The 19,668-nt window shown below is 57.8% G+C and overlaps 1 protein-coding gene across 5 annotated transcripts in view; it reads left to right on the top strand.

The window, feature by feature from the left end:
• CLIP2 (CAP-Gly domain containing linker protein 2) overlaps positions 854 to 19,668 on the top strand; it is an 85,972-nt gene continuing 67,157 nt past the window's right edge. For 3 of the 5 annotated variants that reach the window (XR_002342326.1, XM_021086339.1, XM_021086341.1), the window contains exon 1: positions 1,045 to 1,161. The gene's annotated coding sequence lies outside the window, so the exon portion shown is untranslated. Of the gene's footprint in view, positions 1,162 to 19,668 lie in introns of all 5 variants that reach the window. The other 2 variants (XM_021086342.1, XM_021086340.1) reach the window with 2 other exon arrangements.

Here is a 19,668-nt window from a genome sequence, read left to right on the forward strand (position 1 = left end):
ATTGAGATGGGCTTTGAAGGGGAAGGATGATTTGTCAAAAGAGAAAGGGGGGAACCATCTAGGGGAAAGGAACTGAGGTTAGCTTAGCCAGGGGGAGGGGGAGAACAAAGGCACAGCCGCCAAACACAGCCAGGCACATTGGGTGCTGGGATTCAGTTCCTTCCCATTCCTGGGCTGCCGCTTCGTCTCTGCCCCTGAGCTGTCCAGGGCGGGCAGGCGGATGGCTGTGTCAATCTTCCCAAATCGCTGGAGACAGCTTCTGCCCGGGGAGGAGGGTACAGGCTTCAGTCTGGATCCCGGGTACCACTTTTTCCAAACACGTGTCCGGAGCAAATCACCAAGACACTGGTGCCATTCGTCCCCACCCTTTCTGGCCTCCGGACAGCTCAGGAAGACCTGGAGTTCGCACCGCAGCGACGCTGTTCCCTCCTCATCCCTTCCTGTCCAGTTCAAACGTCACCTCCCCTGTGAAGCCTTCCCGGAAACTCCAGGAACCTCTCCTCCCTCTCCGCAGCTTCCAGAGCTTCCGCCTCCCCTGGTCTGAGACACCCCTGTGAGCAGAGCAAGGCTGGAGGATGTGTTTTCGCTAAACACGACTGAAGCCCCAATAGGTGCCCAGCGCCGAGGTGGGGGCTGGCGCGCTTCGGGCGCCGCGCGGTTGACCGCCCGCCGCTAGGAGCGGTGGACCAGCCTCGGCGGCGTTTTCCGCCCGCCCGCCCCCTTGCGGCGCCGCGCCGCGGCCCGAGAAACGCGAGGCCGCGCGATCGCTCGCCTGACCCCCGCCGCGCCAGGCCCCGCCCTCCCGCGCCCGCCCCAGCGCCGGCCCCTTTTGTTCCCTCCCGGAGCCGGGCCGCTCGCTCCGCTCCCGCTCAGCTCCGCTCGGCTCTGTCGCGGGGAGCGCAGGCGGCGTCCGGGGCTGCCTGGGTCAGCGCCTCCCGCCTTTCCGCCGCCGCCGCCGCTCGGCCCGCCCCACACGCGGCGCGAGGCCGGGGCCCGCCGCGCGAACGCGGAGTCTTCGGCGCCAGGAGGGGCTGCAGCCGGTGGGCAGCGGCGCGCCGGGAGGGGCCGCAGCATCCTCTGCCCCCGCGGCACCCGGGCCGGGAGAGGAGAGGGCCGGGCGCCCGGCCGCCCACTGCTCAGCCTGATGCTCGAGGGGCGAAGGTAGGAGCAGCCGGAGGGACCCCGAGGGAGGGGGCTCGCCGGGCAACAAAGGACCGGAGGATGGGGAGGCGGTGGCAGCCCGGGCCTGGTCCGAAGCGGGGTGGCCGGCCCGGAGGCGTTGTCGGGGCGTGGGAGAGGCCGAAGGGTCGGGGGCGGTGGGTGGGCGTGAGCGGGAGCTGGTCCTAGGGTGCACCCCCAACTTCCCTGTCGCCTGCAGGCGAGGAGGGGGCGTTGCTGGCGTTGGGGAACCCTTCTCTGGCTGCTGGTCCCCTCGGTGAAGGCATCACCCGCACGCTCTGTGCCCCCAGCGGGGGTTCGGCGCAAATGCTGAGGGGTTGCTTTCACCTGGCTCCCCTCTCCCAAGGGCAGCGCCGGGTGGCTGAACGTGCCATACGGCTCTGGGTTCCCAGGCGTGGGAGAGCCGATCCCAGTGGGCGCGGCCACTCGGTGCCCTTCTCCAGAGGGGTCTGGGGCGACACGAAGCCCCCGCCCCGCCGGTTGGGGTCGCCTGGCCGCCTGACCGATGCCCTTTGCGAAACTTGGTTAAAGTGCCTGGCAGAAGGAGCTAAGGGGGGACTGGGATGGGGCGGCTTCCCGCAGGGGTGGCCCCCCCCAAAGCTGGCGCTCGTGGCTGGTGAGGCAGCACATTTTCTGCCCTCCCCACAGGGAGGGGCCGTGGCCGCGCGCGCGGAGGATGCTTCACTTGGCCTCCAGGGCCCGCCCGTTGTTTGGGTCCTTCAGGCGGGGCTTGGGCAGGGCGGATGCCCACTGGGCACTGCCACGCAAGCTCCAGAGCCACCCTGGGAAGGATGGGCAAAAGGGACATTTTGGTTGGGGGGAGTCACACACCCAGCTGCGAATCCTCCAACCTCTGAGATGCCACCTTTCTCTTCCGGATGAAAAATGGGGGTCCGAGGTGAGGGGGCTGCCCTCACCCCTGTAAGATGCCCCAGCGACGAGTGGGGTGGCGGTAGCCTAGGGCCGCGGGCAGAGGAGGAGGAGGGTGCAGGGAGTACCACGTGGGGCAAGACTCCCCACCAGTTGTAATGTAAACAATGAGCCCTTCATTCATCCAGCTGCTTTCACCTGGCCCAGCACTGCCAGGGGCTGGCAGGTTACACAGCCCAGCAGCCTCTGATGAGAGCAGTGATGGGGGAGCTGGGAGCAGAGGAGGGGCACCTGGAGGAAGGGGTGGAGCAAGAGGCTTGATAGAGCCCCGTGTTAAAAGTTTGCTGCCAGGATGCCAGAGGGGGCTCTAGGGAGTGGAAATAGTCTGGGCAAGGATTAGGAGGCAGGAGCCCTGGTGGCTGGTGGGTTAGAGGAGCAGCAAAGGACTTGGGTGCCTGGGGCATGGAGTTTAAGGTGGGGAGACTCCATTCAGGGAAGGGATTGTTCTGTCCCTCCTGCTTTCCCAGGTGGGGCCCCTTAGATGCCCGTCTCCACGAGCCCAGGATGCATTGGCACCTGTAGCACCTGGCCTGGGAGGGATGTCGGGATACAGGCTCTGGACGGGTGGAGGGGGATGGGATGGAGAGGAGTTGGTGGACACCTGGTGGGAACCGCAGCACCCAGGACTGCGTACCTGGAAGCCCCCACGTGCACTCAGCAGGCTGAGAAGGAGGTGACTGGGATTCCGTACCCAGAGCCTGAAATCCCAAGTGGGGAACCCACCCACAGATGCACCAGTCCCTTGTTGAGCATCTCCTGTCCACTTTGGAATTAAGAATTTGGATGCTGGAACCTGACAGCCTGGGTCCAAAGCCCAGCCCTGCAGCTTACTGTGTGACCTCAGACAAGTCCCTCTACCTCTCTCTGCCTCAATTTCCCCATCTGTAAATGAGGATGCTTGAGGTGTCTACGTTTTAGGGCTGTGGAGAGCATTGGATGGATGGATGCAAAGTACGCGTACCGCTATGCAGCGAAGGCCCAGTGTTTGCTGCTGCTGCTGTACTGGGTGGCTCTCCAGCCTCTGTCCACACAAGTGGCGCGTCCCCTCCCCAGCTGTTTGTGGACTGTCAGGCAGGACTGCCTGTCAGCCCCGCCCGAGGCTGCTGTTCCCCGCTTCAGTGCAGCTCCTCCCAGGGCTGTTCTCTCAGCTCTGGTCCAGCCTCCCGTGGTGATGGGAAGCCTAAGCCTCAGAGCCCTTTCACCTGGCCCAGCACTGCCAGGGGCTGGCAGGTTACACAGCCCAGCAGCCTCTGATGAGCTGTGCCTGCTCTCGGCTCTGGTCCATGAGACGGGAGACAGTTTCCTCTTGGCCTTTCCTCCCTGGCCCTGGCACCCTAAGATCGATCCCGCCCTCCTGAGGCTGTCTACCCTACTCTCTTCTATGCCCAGAGGAGAGAAGCTGCATTCTTGACCCTCCTGGTTCCTTATTGTCTTAGTCCGAGCCGTTCTAACAAAATCCTGCAGACTGGGTGGCTTATAATCAGCACATGTGTTGCTCATAGTTCTGGAGGCTGGAAGTCTGAGATCAGGGTGCCAGCATGGTTAAGTGAGGGCCCTCTTCTGAGTGGCACTTATTTTGGTACCTTCAATGCTGGAAGGGGTAAGGGAGCTGTCTGGGGTCTCTTTTATTTATTTATTTATTTATTTATTTATTTATGTCTTTTTGCCATTTCTTGGGCTGCTCCTGCAGCACTTGGAGGTTCCCGGGCTAGGGCTCTAATCGGAGCTGTAGCCACCGGCCTATGCCAGAGCCACAGCAACGCGGGATCAGAGCCGCGTCTGCGGCCTACACCACAGCTCACGGCAATGCCGGTTCCTTAACCCACTGAGCAAGGCCAGGGATCGAACCCGCAACCCCATGGTTCCTAGTCGGATTCGTTAATCACTGCGCCAGGACGGGAACTCTGGGGTCTCTTTTATATGGGCACTAATCCCATTCATGAGGGCTGCACCCTCATGACCTAATCACCCCCCCTTAAAGGCCGCACCTCTTAATACTGTCAAGCTAGGGGGTGAAGTTCCAACCTATGAGTTTGAGAGGGACATAGTCAGACCACAGCATCTGCCCAGTGGGCCCTGGGGAGAATGTCAGCCTTCAAGGCAATTAAAAGAAAAAAAAAAAAAAAAAAACCAAAAAAACCAATGGATCTTGAGTGCTTACTCTGCCAGGGACTGTTTTAAGCTCTTTAAATGCATGTATTGGTTTATGGATTTCTTGGTAATCTTGCCTACATTTCACAGATGAGGAAACCAAGACACAGAGAGGTCTCCCTTTTTGCCCTCCCCGCACTCGGCAGGCACCTGCTGTGTACTTGGGGACCCCCTTCCTTCCTTCCTCCACCCTGTCCACTGACCCGGTTCATTTCCCCCAAAGCGTGAGGTTGGCCCCGCCTTCCTCAGACACCTCGCGCCACTGGCTCAAGGGCAAAGTCCAGACACTGTCCGGCTCTCAGGGCTCACCCCCAGCTGCCTGAGCCCTGCCTTCTCTGCAGGGCTCTGCACGCTCTACCCAGACAGGCCTCAGCTTTTACAAACTGACTCGTGAACCTGGCTTGATGGGCAGGCCTGGTCCTGTGCAGGCAGGGGGGCGGGGAGGGCCCTGACGCATGTCTGTGGATATTTTGTTGCGTGGAACAGGAACTGCCTCCAATTAGGTGAAGTGAAAGGGGAGTTAAAAGGAAAGGAACTTTGCAGCAAACAATTGCAGGCGGCCTGGCTCCCCCAGGACCCGGGAAGCTGGCAGGCAGCCCCTCCTCCCGCTTCCTTCTCTCTGGACTCGTCCTCTCTCTGTGCGACTGTCCCTCGGCGCTCTCTGGGTTGCTGGTGTGGCCGCCCTGAATGGTGGCTTCAGCTTGAGGCCCCTGGACCACTTAGGGGCGCTCCCCTCGGCCTCTGGGTGCCAGAGAGATGGATGGGTGAGGGTGCCCACCCCCCCCACTTGACTGGTGGAGGGGCAGGCCACGTGGTTGCTGGGGTGGGAGACAGTGCTGGGCACAGCTGGTACAGCGGGTCTGTGGTGGGGAGGACAGGTGAAGCGGGGGCTTCACTGTCCCTTGGCTGGGGGCAGAGGACACACACAGTCCTTTCAGCCCCTGGGCACTGGGGGGGCCGTTGCCTGCTGGGGGTCCCGCCACTCCTCTCTCTGGGTTGCGCTGCCAGGCTCACAGAAGCAGGAATAAATACAGAACTCAGGTTTTCGGAGGAAATGCTTCAAGCGGTAATGCAGCGTTTCCTCTTTGAATAGAAAGGAGAGCATAGCAGGTGGCTTTTATTAACAGGGCATAAATTAGGGGGCTTGTCCACTTACGGCTTCCGTCTTTCTGGAGCTGTTCTGGCTGCTTCCCTGGAACCTGTCTCTGACTCCAGCTGCAGCCTGGGAGCTCCACCACGCCTCGCTCACAGCCTCTCTGTCCGTCTGCCCTCTTCACCGCGAGGCGGGGAGATCGAGGCTCACAGTGAGTGCCTGGTTTTCTAATCTCTCCTCCCTAAGGAGCTGAGCCTGTGGTGCCCAGGGCCCATCTTCTCAGTGCACCCAGCCTGGCCCCAGCCCCTCCTTGGGGCGCTGCCGCCCTGCCCTCACACATACAGCACTGAGGGCGGGCGTGGGTGGTGGCTGGGCAGAAGTCGGCCCCTCGGTGTGTGTGGCACACAGTACACCTTAGTTTTGGACCCTGCCTTCAAGAAGCTTTTATTGGGAGTTCCCACTGTGGCTCAGTGGGTTAAGAACCTGACTGGTATCCATGAGGTTGTGGGTTCGATCCCTGGCCTCAGTCAGTGGGTTCGATCCCTGGCCTCAGTCAGTGCCAGCGTTGCCGTGAGCTGTGGTGTAGGTCAGATCCCATGTTCCTGTGACTGTGGTGTAGGCTGGCAGCTGTAGCTCTGATTCAACCCCTAGCTCGGGAACTTCCATATGCCGCAGGTGTGGCCTTAAAAAGAAAAAAAAAGATGTGAAAACTGCTTAAAAAAAAAAAGAAAGCTTTCATTGAATTAGGAAGACATCATCCCCCTTCCTGAAGGTGGAAACATCCGTACCTTGAGGAAAATTTTAAGGCCAGAGCAGAAGAGCTTCCAGGCCTGGTGGTGGTGGTGGTGGGTGCAGTCACTGCTGTGGCCATGGTTCAAGTCACTGCAAGGGTTAATCAGAGAGGCAGGGCACGGGGTGGGTGGGGTGGCCAGTGGCAGGACTCTCTGGTGGGGTAGGACAGGGCTGTATCTTGAAGGATGGACAGACTTGGGGTCCGTAAGGGGCGACTTCCTGATGGGCACCGGGAGGAAAGTGAAGGAGAGGTTTGGGTAGCCGGGCGTGGAGGACCTGGCTGGGGGCTCAGTGTGGAGCCCACCATTCTCCCAAGTCCACTGTGAAGTTGAGCATCTGGTTCTCGGACCCTGGGATGAAGAGGGAACAACATTTGGTGTTTTCTCATTTTTCTTTTTTTTTTTTTTTTGGCTACCTTGTAACCTGCTCCCACTCAGGCTGTTCCTTTTTCTGCTGTAGTCTGTTCCCTGCATGAACTCATCTGCTTGTGGATTTGCTCACTCAGCCCATATTCAGCTTCTTTCCCACCCGGATCAAGGGCTGTGCGGGGAACATGGCGCGGAGGAGGGGAGACATCTGAAAGGGTCTTGTGTGTTCTTTGTCTGATTCCAGAATGGACTTGAGGATATTTATGAAGATAAAATGCAGTATAGGAGTTCCCGTCGTGGCGCAGTGGTTAACGAATCCGACTAGGAACCATGAGGTTGCGGGTTCGGTCCCTGGCCTTGCTCAGTGGGTTAAGGATCCGGCGTTGCCGTGAGCTGTGGTGTAGGTCACAGACGCGGCTCAGATCCCGCGTTGCGTGGCTCTGGCGTAGGCCAGTGGCTACAGCTCCGATTCGACCCCTAGCCTGGGAACCTCCATATGCCGCAGGAGCGGCCCAAGAAATAGCTAAAAAGACAAAAAAAAAAAAAAAAAAATGCAGTATAAAGAGATGAAAAAGACATGAGAAAAATCAGGGCAAGAAGAAAGCCAGGGTAGCAAATATCAGACGAAGCTGGAGGGGCTGCTGTACCTTCTAAGGGCGGTAATTTGACTGCCAGCTTTCTAGCAGCCAGATCCAGGTGGATAAGGCGTTTGGAGTGGCCTCACATTGTCTGGCGTAAGCCCGTGCCGTGCTCTGTGTAACAGGAAAGCCTAGGTGAGGGTCCCAACTCCAGGGTGGGGCCAGTCAGGGTGGGCCTGGGGTAGGGTCCCCGCGAACCAAGTCTAGAATGCAGAGGGATGGAGCTCCCGCTGTGGCACAATGGGCTCGGTGGCATCTCTGGAGCACTGGGATGCAAGTTCGATCCCTGTCCTGGCACAGTGGGTTAGGGAGCCAGTGCTGCCACGGCTGTGGCATAGGTCACCATTGTGACTCACATCTGATCTCTGGCCCAGGAACTCCATAAGCTGTAGGATGGCCAAAAAAGAAAAAACAGAAAAGAAAAGAATGCGGGGGTTGGGGGAGAATGGCAGCCGCCTCTGGTCTTTGTAATCCTCCTCCCGGACGGTCCTGACCAGCAGCTGGTGGGGCGCTGAGAGCTGGGGCTGGTGCTCCCAGCCAGCCCCCTCCACCAGGGTGGAACGGCTCCAGGGCTGGGTGGGACCCTGCGACCTGGGAGAATGCCTGTCCTGGGATGGGGGCCTGGGGGCTGTGATACAGGGCTATGTGGCCAGCTCCGGGCATACCCACTCTGCCTCAGGAGCCGCCCAAGGGGTAGAAGAGGGGAAGGCACTCCTGCAGAGCAAGCCACAGGCTGGGTGTCTTCAAGAGCAATGAGAAGTTCAGCGGAGCTGGACCTCAGGCTGCTGGGTGGGAGGGGGCCTAGGAGGCGGGTGGGGCCCGGCCCCTCTGATAAGAGGTGCTGCAGACGGTGGCCTCAGCACCCAGGGCCATGGGGCGCCCTCCTGACTTCTGGCTTAAATCTGTGCCCCTGTTCCCCCAACCTGGCGCCTGGAGGAGCGTTGGGCTTAGTTCTGGGGAAGTAAGGCAAAGTGGTTAAGAATGTGAACGCTGCAGCCCAGAGGGCCTGAGTTCGAATCCCACGTCCGCCTTTGCTCAGTTGTGTCATCCTGGGCAAAGGCCCTGCCGACTCTGGGCCTCAGTTTCCCCATTGGTATCTGTCTTCTTCGCAGGGCCGTGGTGGAGCCTGAACAGGTTAATACCTGCAAAGGGCTTAGACGTGCCTGCAGCAGAACAAGATGTCACGGGTCTGTGGCTTCTTAAGAGGGAGCAACCTGGCTGGACATAAAGCCTCACCCTACCTGAACTCCTGCCCCCAGTACACCCACACAGGTTCAGGGTCAGCACAGCAAGAGCTCCTGTGATGGAGAGAGTGCGGGCATGGGAGTCCCTTCCTGCAGTGGTGGGCCAGCCCAGGGATGGCAGGTGCTTGGCAGGTTCTGGTTCATGTTGTTATTGACAGTAATTGTAGCTGTGCATGTTCATGAGGGCCTCTCAGGGCAGCAGGAACCTGCTCTGAGAGCAGGCCTCAGTCTGTACTTGATTCCCTCCAGTGACGGGGGGCTCACTACCTGTTCCTGTGATTGTTTGACCCCTACCTGGTGAGCCCTGGCTCTGCGCCATGTGTGTGCTGGATGCCAGGATTCCAAAAGGATTCAAGTTTGTTGGAATGTTGAGTTACTCCTTTCTGTCCTTTCCAGAGGTCACTCCAAACCAGCCAATGAGTGTGGTCATGGGGGGTGTGACTCGCTGCTGCAGGCCTCCAAGTCATCATGAGGAGGCTGGCGGAGGCAGAGAAGGACATTTAATTCATTCACGTACTCCTTGGTATTTTGAGCTCCTCTGAGTGCTGGGCGCTGTCCTAGGTACCGAGAGTTCTGCAGTCAACAAGATACGCAAAGAACCTGCCCTTTCAAGCTGCTCTCAGAGAGAGGCGAGGGATTCTGCCAGTGAATAAAAGGAAGGATATTCTAGTAGAAGGAACAGCATGTGCAAAGGTCTGGAGATGTGACAGTGTGTGCATGGGTGAGGCTGGGTGTTGCTGGCGTTCTGCCAGAATTTGGTGGCTGGGAGCCCGGGGTGGGGGGAGGGGTGCTGCCTTTCTGGAAGCAATAGAAGAACCCACCGACTTTGAGGGCTTGTTGATGACTGACCCCACCACATTCTGCCCCTTCCTTCCTGCCCCCTTGCTACCCCTGGCAGCCCTGGTGGCCCTTCAGAGATGTGGGTGATGCCTGTAGCTCCCTGCCTGGTTCACCCCTTCCTCCAGGCTGCCCACACCCTGGCCCTTCCTCATGGGCCCTGATTTGTGTCCCTTCCTCTCATGGGTGGGTTTGGGTCTCAGGGGGCTCAGCCTCCTCCGCACCCTCTGCCTGCAGGGGAGGGTTTGGGAGTGAGAGGATGCCGGGGCACTGACTCACATGCCTTCTTTAGGGAAGAGGCTGGCATGTTGGATGGTTTGGTGAGCACGGCACTGTTGTGTGCCAGGTCCTGGGTGCTTGAGCTCCGTGGGCCTTGGGCCAGCCCCTGGGGAGCCCACAGAACCTTGGGAGACCGATGCTCCTTGGGTAGGTGCCGGCTGGGGCTGTCTGATTTGGGGGGAAGGTGGTTCAGTGATCTGGGCTTTCCTTGCTTCCTTTATTCCCGCTGCCCCCCATCCCTAGCCCAGGTAATTAAAAAAAACAAAAAGCCTTTTGTTGAAGTACAGCATCCATATAGAAAAGCATTTGGCCTGTCAGATTTTCTCAAACTGAAACACCCGTGTGGTACCCAAGTCCAGAATCCGAACCTGCTGGCTCCTCAAAGCCGCTCTTATTTTTCCTTCTAGCGAGTACCCTTGATCCAAGGGTGACCCCTCCCCTGATTCTAGCACCATCAATATATTTCGTCTGCCTTTGAACTTCTTTTTAAGTGGAAGCACACGGGGAGTTCCCGTTGTGGCTCAGTGGGATACGAATCTGACTAGTATCCACGAGGATGTGGGTTTGATCCCTGGCCTCGCTCAGCGCGTTAAGGATCCAGCATTGCCGTGAGATACAGTGTAGATCGAAGACGTGGCTTGGGTCTGGTGTTGCTGTGTGGGCCTGGCCATGGGATAGCCCGGCAGCTGCAGCTCCGATTTGACCTCTAGCCTGGGAACGTCCATATACTGCAGGCGCGGCCCTGAAAAGCAGGGGCGGGGGGAATGGAAACACACAATCACACTCTATAAACACTTGTACATCTGCCTTCTTCTTCCACGCTAGTTCACAAGGTTCATACCTACTGTGGCCTGTGGTCGTGGTTCTCGTTGCTGTGCTTTGTCCCGTTGTGTAAGTAAACCATAACTTAGTTACTTATCCTAGTGGTGATGGCTATCTGGGTCCTTTTCAGTTCTGGAGTATTAGGAATGGTCCGTGTCTTTTGGTGCTTGTATATGCATTTTTCTGTGGCGACGTAGCCAGACGTGGGGGTGCTGGGTCATGCTCAGCCGTAGTGCATCACGGCGGACTGGTTTCCACATTGTCTACACCAGCTTCCACCCCTTCTAGCCGTGCACGAGTGTTCTGGATATCCCACAGCCTCACCAGCGCTTGAGGTGGTCACTGGTGCGTTTTACACACTCTAGTGCATGTAGCGTCCTTGTTGACGCATGAAAGTGAGCATCTTCCCGTATACATACTGGACGTTTGAATACCCTCTCTTTTTTTTTTTTTTTTTTTTTTTTTTTTGGCGAAATGCTTGTGCAAGTCTTTTGTTGATTTTTTCCTAACTGGATTTGTGGAATTCTTTCCGTATTCTGAATAGGAACCCTGTGTGGCACACAGGAATATCAATCCATCTTCTCTCTCTGTTCTCCTCCCTCCATCCCCGACAGGGGGATCATTTGACGCACAGAGGTTCTTAATGTTGTTCAGTTTGGAGTTCCCTGTCCTGGCACAGCAGAAATGAATCCGACTAGGAACCAGGAGGTTGTGGGTTCCATCCCTGGCCTTGCTCAGTGGGTTAAGGATCCGGTGTTGCCCTGAGCTGTGGTGTAGGTCGCAGACGTGGCTCGGATCTGGTGTGGCTGTGGCTGTGGCTGTGGTTGGCAGCTGCAGCTCCGGTTGGACCCCTAGCCTGAGAACTTCCATATGCCACAGGTGCGGCCCTAAAAAGCAAAAAAGGAAAAAATACATCGTCCAATTTATGCATCTTTTCTGTTATTTTCAGCATGTCCTGTGTCGAAATCTTTCCCTGCTCCCCTGTTAGGCGAATCTTCTTTCGTGTCTTCCTCTAAAATCTGTACGGCCTTACCATTCGTATTTAGATCTGCCCATCTGGAGCTGATTGTCCTGTATGATGTGAAGGAAGCGTATTAGTTTCCTGTGGCTCCGCTAACAAATGACCACAAGCATAGTGGTTTAAAACAACACAAATGTATGAGCTTACACTTCTGGAGGTCAGAAGTCTGAAATGGATCTCAGCAGGCTCAAATCAGTGTGTCAGCCGGGCTGCATTCCTTCTAGAGGCTCTAAGGGAAAAATTGGTTTCTAGGAGTCCTTTGCAGCTTCTAGGGGTCGCCCGCATTCGTTGGCTGTGGGCCCCGCCTCCATCCTCAAAGCCGACAATGTCGGGCTGGGTCCTCTGCGCACAGCTGTCTCTCTGCTTCTTTCTCCCCTGCCTCCCCTTGCACTTATAAGGACTCTTGTGATTGCATTGAGTCTGCCTGGATAATTCAGAATAATCTTCCCATCTCAGGTCAGCGGATCAACAACTTAGTTCTGTCTGCAACCTTCGTTCCCTTTGCTGCACAAGCTGACATCGTCACGAGCACAGGGATGGGGCCATTATTCTGCCAGCCCCAGAAGGGATCATGATTTTTTTTTTTTTCCCCACACAGCTGTCCATTTGGCCCAGCACCGCTTAGTAAAAAGACATGCTTTTGCTCAGGGGTAATTTTTACTTGCCTGTGCAAATTCCAACTCAGGGAGGAGGCCCACCAGGCTGTGGGGCGGGGAACCCAGGAGAGGGGGCGGCTCTCCTGCAGCCGCCCCGGCCTGGCTCTGTTGGTTGGGGCTGCTCCGGAAATCAGAAGTGAAGGAGGCAGCAGTGGAAGATGATTGGGTCAGTGTCCTGGCCTGGGAGGCAGGATGCCAGAGCCTGTCCTTCCCGTGGCCCCGATGGCTGGCTGACCTCAGCAGGTCCCTCCCCTGCCTGGCCTCCAACTCTGTCTGATCTCAGGGACTTTCCTGCCCAGCCCAGGTTTTCTGTATTTGTGCCATTGACTCTCAAGGTCCTGTTTGCGTCATTGCTCTGTGCGGGGCCTCCATTTTCCCATTCTGTGAAGTGGGAATAAAGCCAGGTCTGGGGGCAGCTTGAGCCATGTGGTTTCCCAGCCCTTCTCCTTGGGCCTAGAGGGGACCTCATCTAGCAGAGCTAGGCTGAAGTCTGCCCAGTGTCCTCAGCTAGCGACAGGGGGGCCCCCAGCTGTCCAGTCACTGAGGCTGGGGCCGGCCACATAGCTAGGATCAGAATCTGGAGCCATGGCTGTGCCCTGGCTCTGAGCAGGCCAACTGTGTGCATGTGCACACCCGTGTGTGCGCGCTCGTGTGCACACACGTGTGCAAGTCAGGGAAGTACATGGGGTGTGTGTGTGCGCGCGTGTGTAAGTCAGGGAAGTACATGGGGTGTGTGTGCGTGCGTGTGTGTAAGTCAGGGAAGTACATGGAGTGTGTGTGTGCGCGTGTGTAAGTCAGGGAAGTACATGGAGTGTGTGTGTGCGCGTGTGTAAGTCAGGGAAGTACATGGAGTGTGTGTGTGCGCGTGTGTAAGTCAGGGAAGTACATGGAGTGTGTGTGTGCGCGTGTGTAAGTCAGGGAAGTACATGGGGTGTGTGCGTGCGCGTGTGTAAGTCAGGGAAGTACATGGGGTGTGTGCGTGCGCGTGTGTAAGTCAGGGAAGTACATGGGGTGTGTGCGTGCGCGTGTGTAAGTCAGGGAAGTACATGGGGTGTGTGCGTGCGCGTGTGTAAGTCAGGGAAGTACATGGAGTGTGTGTGTGCGCGTAAGTCAGGGAAGTACATGGAGTGTGTGTGTGCGTGTGTGTAAGTCAGGGAAGTACATGGGGTGTGTGTGCGTGCGCGTGTGTAAGTCAGGGAAGTACATGGAGTGTGTGCACGTGTGTAAGTCAGGGAAGTACATGGAGTGTGTGTGTGCGCGTGTGTAAGTCAGGGAAGTACATGGAGTGTGTGTGTGTGCACGTGTGTAAGTCAGGGAAGTACATTGAGTGTGCGTGTGTATGTGTGTGTGCACGTGTGTAAGTCAGGGACATATACTGACGTTCCTTCCCCTCCCTGGACCTGACACAGCCCTGGTCCCCTTGGCCCTTTGCTGGAGGGGAATCTGACCCTCCAAGCCCGAGGGGAAGGTGGCTGAGCTCGTGCGTCCTGCTCAGGGAGGACAGGCTGGCCATTCCCAGGGCTCTGCAGTCACCTGGGCTGTGGGCAGCGGCACAGACACTGACATCACAGACTGGGAAGTGCACCCCTGAGCTTGGAGGCTGGGGAGCTTGTGGGCCAGGATCCCAGCCTTCTGGCCTCAGCCCTGCTTGTCTCCTGGCAGGTGCCAGGGAAGGCGGGAGTCATCTGGGGCTCTTAGGTAGCTCTGTCCTTCCCTGCTCAGCCCCATGCGTGCTCCTGTGCTCTGTCCACGCCGCTGGCATGCGTGCCCTGCTGTCTTCCCAGCTTCATCCTCCCTCCTCCTCCTTGAAGCCACATCAGCTGGTGGAGCCTGGGTTCCAGCCCGAGCTCTGCTGTGAGGCTTGGCCGGGTCCCTTCCCCACTCTGGTTCTGGATGGGTACTTCCAGGGCGTTTCAGGACCCCAGGTAGGGCCCACCGCCACCCTGTTCTTCTTGGGGGTCCCCTGCCCCATCTCCCGCCACTGGCCAGCAGCTGCACGAATGTTGGGCTTACACTGCCTGCCCCACGGGCCTCACTGCCCAGGTGGGAGCAGAGTGTGGGGCTGGGGACACAGGCAGTCAGGAGCCATCTCCCCAGCTCCCAGGCGCTAGGGGTAGCTGGTGTGAGCTGGCCAGACTCACAGGGAGGGGCTGTCCCAGCCCTGCTCCTTGCTCTGCTCGCTCGTGGAGGTTCCAACTTTACCCCTGAGTGAAGCTTCCTGAGCCTCGGTCACGAGTGGGCAAAACGAGCCTCCTTTCCATGCAGGACAGGACAGGCAGTGGGTGCCTGCTGGGAGTAGGCTCATGCGGACAGTGGGCACACCTGCCGTTGGGGCCCCGGCTGGTTTTAGCGGTTAGGGTGGCACTGGGTTTCTAGTGCAGGTGTGAGTGTTGAGGTGCTTGGTGGGACAGGGCTGGAGGAGCTCCCACCATGCCCACACAAGGACTCACCTTCAGGAGCCTAGGCCTTGTGGTCACCACCTGCGGACTTCACTCTGTTTGGGGCCTGCCCCCCCTTCTTCTTGGCGGGTGTGCATGGGGAGGGGAAGAGCTATTTCCTCTCCCCCTCCCCAGTGTCTATCTTTACTTTTTTTAATTTAAAAAATGATTTGGAGTTCCCCGGTGGTCTTGTGGTTGAGTATCTGGCATTGTCACTGCTGTGGCTCAGGTTCGATCCCCGGCTAGGGAATTTCCACATGCCATGGGCGTGACCCAAAAAGTAAATTGAAAGAAATGATTATGAAATATTTTAGGCACTCAAAAAAGAGGAATAGACAGGACACAGTGAACTCCCAGGTACAGCCCACAGGACTTGAAGAAAGAAATCTGACAAATAGAAATGAGGACCCCAGTTGTCCCGCCCCAGCCCTGTTCCCATCCCCCAAACCCCACTTGCCAGCTGTTGCACGGAGGACTGTGGATGGGCACCGCATGGGCCCAGCCACACCCGCCCCTGCCCCCCCCCCGCCAGGTCTCCAGGCACCTGCTGTGCCTGCCCTGCGCCCACCAGCCCTTGTCCAGCGCTTGGTATCACCTGGCTTTTTGACTTGGTGCCCATCTGATGGGGTGGGAAATGGGATCTCCTTGTGGCTTGGATTTGCATTTCCCTGATGGCTGGGCAGGCCCGGCGGCTCTCCAGCCAGCATCCTCTCTTCGAAAGCTGGCCCTTTCATGCTGTCTGTTGTTGAGGTGCCCTCAGGCCGGTGCCCGTTTCTTCCTTCCCCTCCCACCCCTTACACTGCAGGCTGCAGGCCGGGCGGGTGCCCCAGGCCTCAGTCACTTCACGCCTAGCGTGTGCCCAGATGAGCTCTGGACTCTGGCCCCTCTGTCCTCTCAGGTCCCTCTTGGGGTTGAGAGAGTTTCCTGCCTGCTGCCGTCCTCGGCCCTCCCCTCCTCCTCCCAGCCCCGTCACTATTTGCTCCCTGCTCAGTGTCTGTCCCCTCTCTGTCCCCTCCAGCCCTGCCTCTGTTGCAGCTCAGGCCTCATAGAGTCCCTCTCTGTCGCAGCAGCCCCCACCCTGCCCACCACATTGTCCCAGAGCGCTTTGGCTGAGACGCTCATCTGATCTGTCAAATCCTTGGCTTGATGTCGTCTCAGCCATCAGGCTGGGTGACTGGGAGACAACCCCCACCGGGTTCCTCTAGATCACTGGGTGAACCCCCGCCCTGCTCAGTCTTAAGTCCTTTAAACCCTCGGCTGTTTGGTTGACCCGGCACAGGGTGACCTGTGCCCTGCAGCTTCCCCATCCTGGCCCCCAGCCCCTGCCCCGTGCTCCCCCAATGGTACTGTTGGGGAATCCTGCCTGCGGCTTGCATTGAATGGGCAGGGACAGTACTTAGTCCATCTCCAGCTGCCACATGGCCTAGCACTTGGGTCACAGGCTCGGGGAGGAGGAGGGGGGACGTGGGACCCCTGGGTAGGGGAGGACCCCAGTGGGAGAGCCCAGGGTGTGGCTGGTGGTCGAGGACTCTGAGCTGAGGTCTGGTCCTGGGAGCCCGCTTGCGGCGCCTCCTGGGTGATGCTGGCACTAGGACACGGGCTTTCCACTGTCCTATTTGGCATCTTTCCCCCTTCCGTCGCGGCCGCACCCTGGGCAGCCGATTGGCGGAAAGTTCTTGGGCCTCGTCCCCCCCGCCCCAGAGCTGCCGCCCGCCACCCCCAGAGCAGCTGAAATGGAAACCCTGAAATGCAGCTGGGTTTGTCTTCAGTAAATGGCAACTGAGGGCGGCACAAAGGGGGCCTTTTGGTCCGAATGCCACCGGCCCGCGCGCGCCTCTTTCACACCCGCCTGGTCTGCCCCCCCCCACCGGCCCCAGGGGAGGCAGCGTGTGCACCCCAGGCCTTCGGAGAACATAATGGAGACCAGATCGTAGCGCAGGCACAGCGGGGCGGCCTCCTCAGACTCGCCCCTCCACGCTCCCCCGCTCCCCCGATGGCAGCCGTGCATTCCTCGCATGTGACAGATGATGACACAGAGGTTCACACCAGGCCAGGGTCCCACAGCCACTCGTGGGGGGTCTGGGGCTTGGACTTCCCATCGGATTCAAATCTGCTTCCTCCCTGGCCTCCCCCATCAGCTGAGTGTGGCCAGAGGCCAATTTATCCCCGTGTCCCGGCTTCTTCCAAGAAACCCCTCACTTCCTCTGTCCCACGAGCTGGCCTGAGTCATAAAGGGGCCTCCTCCCCCTCTTCCTGCTCACTCTTCCTCTCCCTTCTCCCCTTCCCGGGCTCCCCCAGCTCTGTGGGGGGGGGAGTGGGGGGCTGCCTGCCTCTCCCGCCCCGCCCCCACTTCCGGACCCGGGTGGCGCCGCGGGCTTTCTCTCCCGCCAGCCCCTCTGGTCTTCTTTGTCCGTGAGGCGCGTGGGTGCTCCCCACAGGGGCCAGGGGTCTCACAAATGTTATTCCAGGCCTGGGCCGGGCAGTTACCGGGAGGCAGAGGGCCAGTCCCGGCTCTGGTTCCCGCCCAGCTTGAGCCGCGTGTGACTTCAGGCGCCTTCCCCAGACTTTCCTGAGCATCCGATGTGTTGCCTGTAAGCCGACCCCTGCCTGCCCTGGGCGCAAGGCCTGGCACAACGTAGCTCCTTCACACTGGGCTCATCAGGGTCTGGAAGGGCAGGAGGGCCATTGTGGGAGCCTCCAGAAGCCGCTCCTGGGGAGTGTCCCTGAGGATGTGTGGCCTTGAAGGCCTTGGTCCTCTGGGCCACAGCAGATGTGCTCTCCTAGGGTGTCTGGATCTTGGGCTCTGTGCCGGGTGCTGTTCTGGGGCGAGGTTCTCGGAGAGGAGAGTCTGGCCCCCTCGGGGTTGCCCGTGCGCTCCCGGGAGGCCAGACGAAGGTAAATGAGCACAGTAGCCCTTGGCTCCATGTGTGATCCTGAGGTCTCTGTGGGTCAGAGGTCCTGGGAGACTCCCTGGAGGAGGAGGCCTCGGGCTCAGTGTTCCATAGGTGGTTGGAGTAGGTGAGGTGAAGCTGATGGGAGGACAGGCACGGGCAGAGTCTGGGAGGTGGGAGAGCATCAGGCCAGGGGTGAGGAGACAGGGGTCATCCGCGGCAAGGCTGGCGGAGGCGCTTCCAGTGCAGGGACATGGGACACCTGGTCCCTGTCTCAGAGGAGTCCAGACTGGCTGTATGACAAGGGTCAGAGGACCCGCTGGGCTGATGGCTCTAAGCCACTCAGCCCTGAGGGCTGGGTCCTGAGGAGGTGAGGGGAGCCTCCTGGGCCTCGCATCCCCATTCAAGAGATTTATTGAGCACTGGAGGGACCAGGTGCCCCATCAGGACTCAGGAGACCACAGTAAACAAAACGGACCCAGGTCCTGTCTTCATGCAGTAGAGAAAAGCAAAGCGGGGACGGTAGGGGAGGGGCTGCGATCCTAGGAGGGGGCAGGGGAGTAGTTACTTGGAGGAGATGAGCAGCACACTGGATATTTGAGGGAAAAGCATTCCAGGCAGAGGGAACAGCATGTGCAAGGGCCCTGAGGCTAGAGTGTGCTTAGTGTGAGTAAGTATGTTTAGTGTGGAGTGGGTGAGGGAGGGCCCTGGTCAGGGGGCCCCGAAGGCCAGAGCACTAACTTACATGAGGAGCCTTCAGGAAGTTTATTTTTTTTGGTCTTTTGTCTTTTTAGGGCCACACCCACGGCATGTGGAGGTTCCCAGGCTAGGGGTCCAGTCAGAGCTGTAGCCGCCAGCCACAGCCACAGCCACTCGGGATCCAACTGCATCTGCGACCTACACCACAGCTCACGGCAATGCTTGAGCAAGGCCGGGGATTGAACCCGCAACCTCATGGTTATTCATTGGGTTTGTTAACCACTGAGCCACAGCAAGGACTCCAGGAAGTTTATTTTTTAAAGATTTTTTTAAAGCTGAGGTTTAATTTCGATATCATACCATTAAATTTGCCCACCTTAAGTGTACAGTTTCATGACTTTTTATTTTTATTGTCTTTTTAGGACCACACCCTTAGCATATGGAAGTTCCCAGCCTGGGGGTTGAATCAGAGCGACAGCTGCTGACCTACGCCACAGCCACAGCAACGCCAGTTCCTTAACCTACTGAGAGAGGCCAGGGATCAAACCTGAGTTCTCATGGATACTAGTCAGGTTCATTACCACTGAGCCACAATGGAAACTCCTCGATGACTTTTAATATCAGCATATACCTGTGCAACCATCACCACGATCCAGGTTTAGAACATTTCTACCATCCAGAAAGTTCTCTCATGCCTGTTTGAAGTCAGTTCCTGCTCTCAACTCTTGGCAACTGCTGATCTGCTTTCTGTGCCTATATTTTTGAAATTTCATATAAATGGAATCAAACAGTATACAGTCTTTTGTGTTTGGTTTCTTTCACTTAGCATAGTGTTTTTTTGAGGTTCATGCATATTGTTGCCTATATCAGTGTTTTTTGTTTTTTGGTTTTTTTTTTTTTTTGGTCTCTTTGCTATTTCTAGGGCTGTTCCCGTGGCATATGGAGGTTCCCAGGCTAGGGGTTGAATCGGAGCTGTAGCCGCCTGCCTATGCCAGAGCCACAGCAACGCGGGATCCAAGCTGCATCTGCAACCTACACCACAGCTCACGGCAATGCCGAATCCTTAACCCACTGAGCAAAGCCAGGGATGGAACCTGCCACCTCATGGGAGCCACGATGGGAACTCCTATATCAATGGTTCTTTATGGCTGCTAAGGAGGCTAGTCAACCCTCCATATCTGCAGCTTGTGCATCTGCAGATCCGGAGGACTGACTGTAGTGTATCATTTTTTTTTTTTTTTTGTCTTTTGTCTTTTTGTTGTTGTTGTTGTTGTTGTTGTTGTTGTTGTTGTTGTTGCTATTTCTTGGGCCGCTCCCGCGGCATATGGAGGTTCCCAGGCTAGGGGTCCAATCGGAGCTGTAGCCACTGGCCTATACCAGAGCCACAGCAACGCAGGATCCGAGCCGCGTCTGCAACCTACACCACAGCTCACGGCAACGCCGGATCATTAACCCACTGAGCAAGGGGCAGGGACTGAACCCGCAACCTCATGGTTCCTAGTCGGATTCATTAACCACTGCGCCACGACGGGAACTCCCCGGGTATATGTCTTTATTTCTCTTGGGTGGTTGGGTCATATGGTAGGTATATACTTAGCTTTTTAAGAAACTGTCAAACTCTTTTCCCAAG

The sequence above is a fragment of the Sus scrofa genome, chromosome 3, assembly GCF_000003025.6.
Source record: "Sus scrofa isolate TJ Tabasco breed Duroc chromosome 3, Sscrofa11.1, whole genome shotgun sequence".
NCBI lineage: Eukaryota > Metazoa > Chordata > Mammalia > Artiodactyla > Suidae > Sus > Sus scrofa.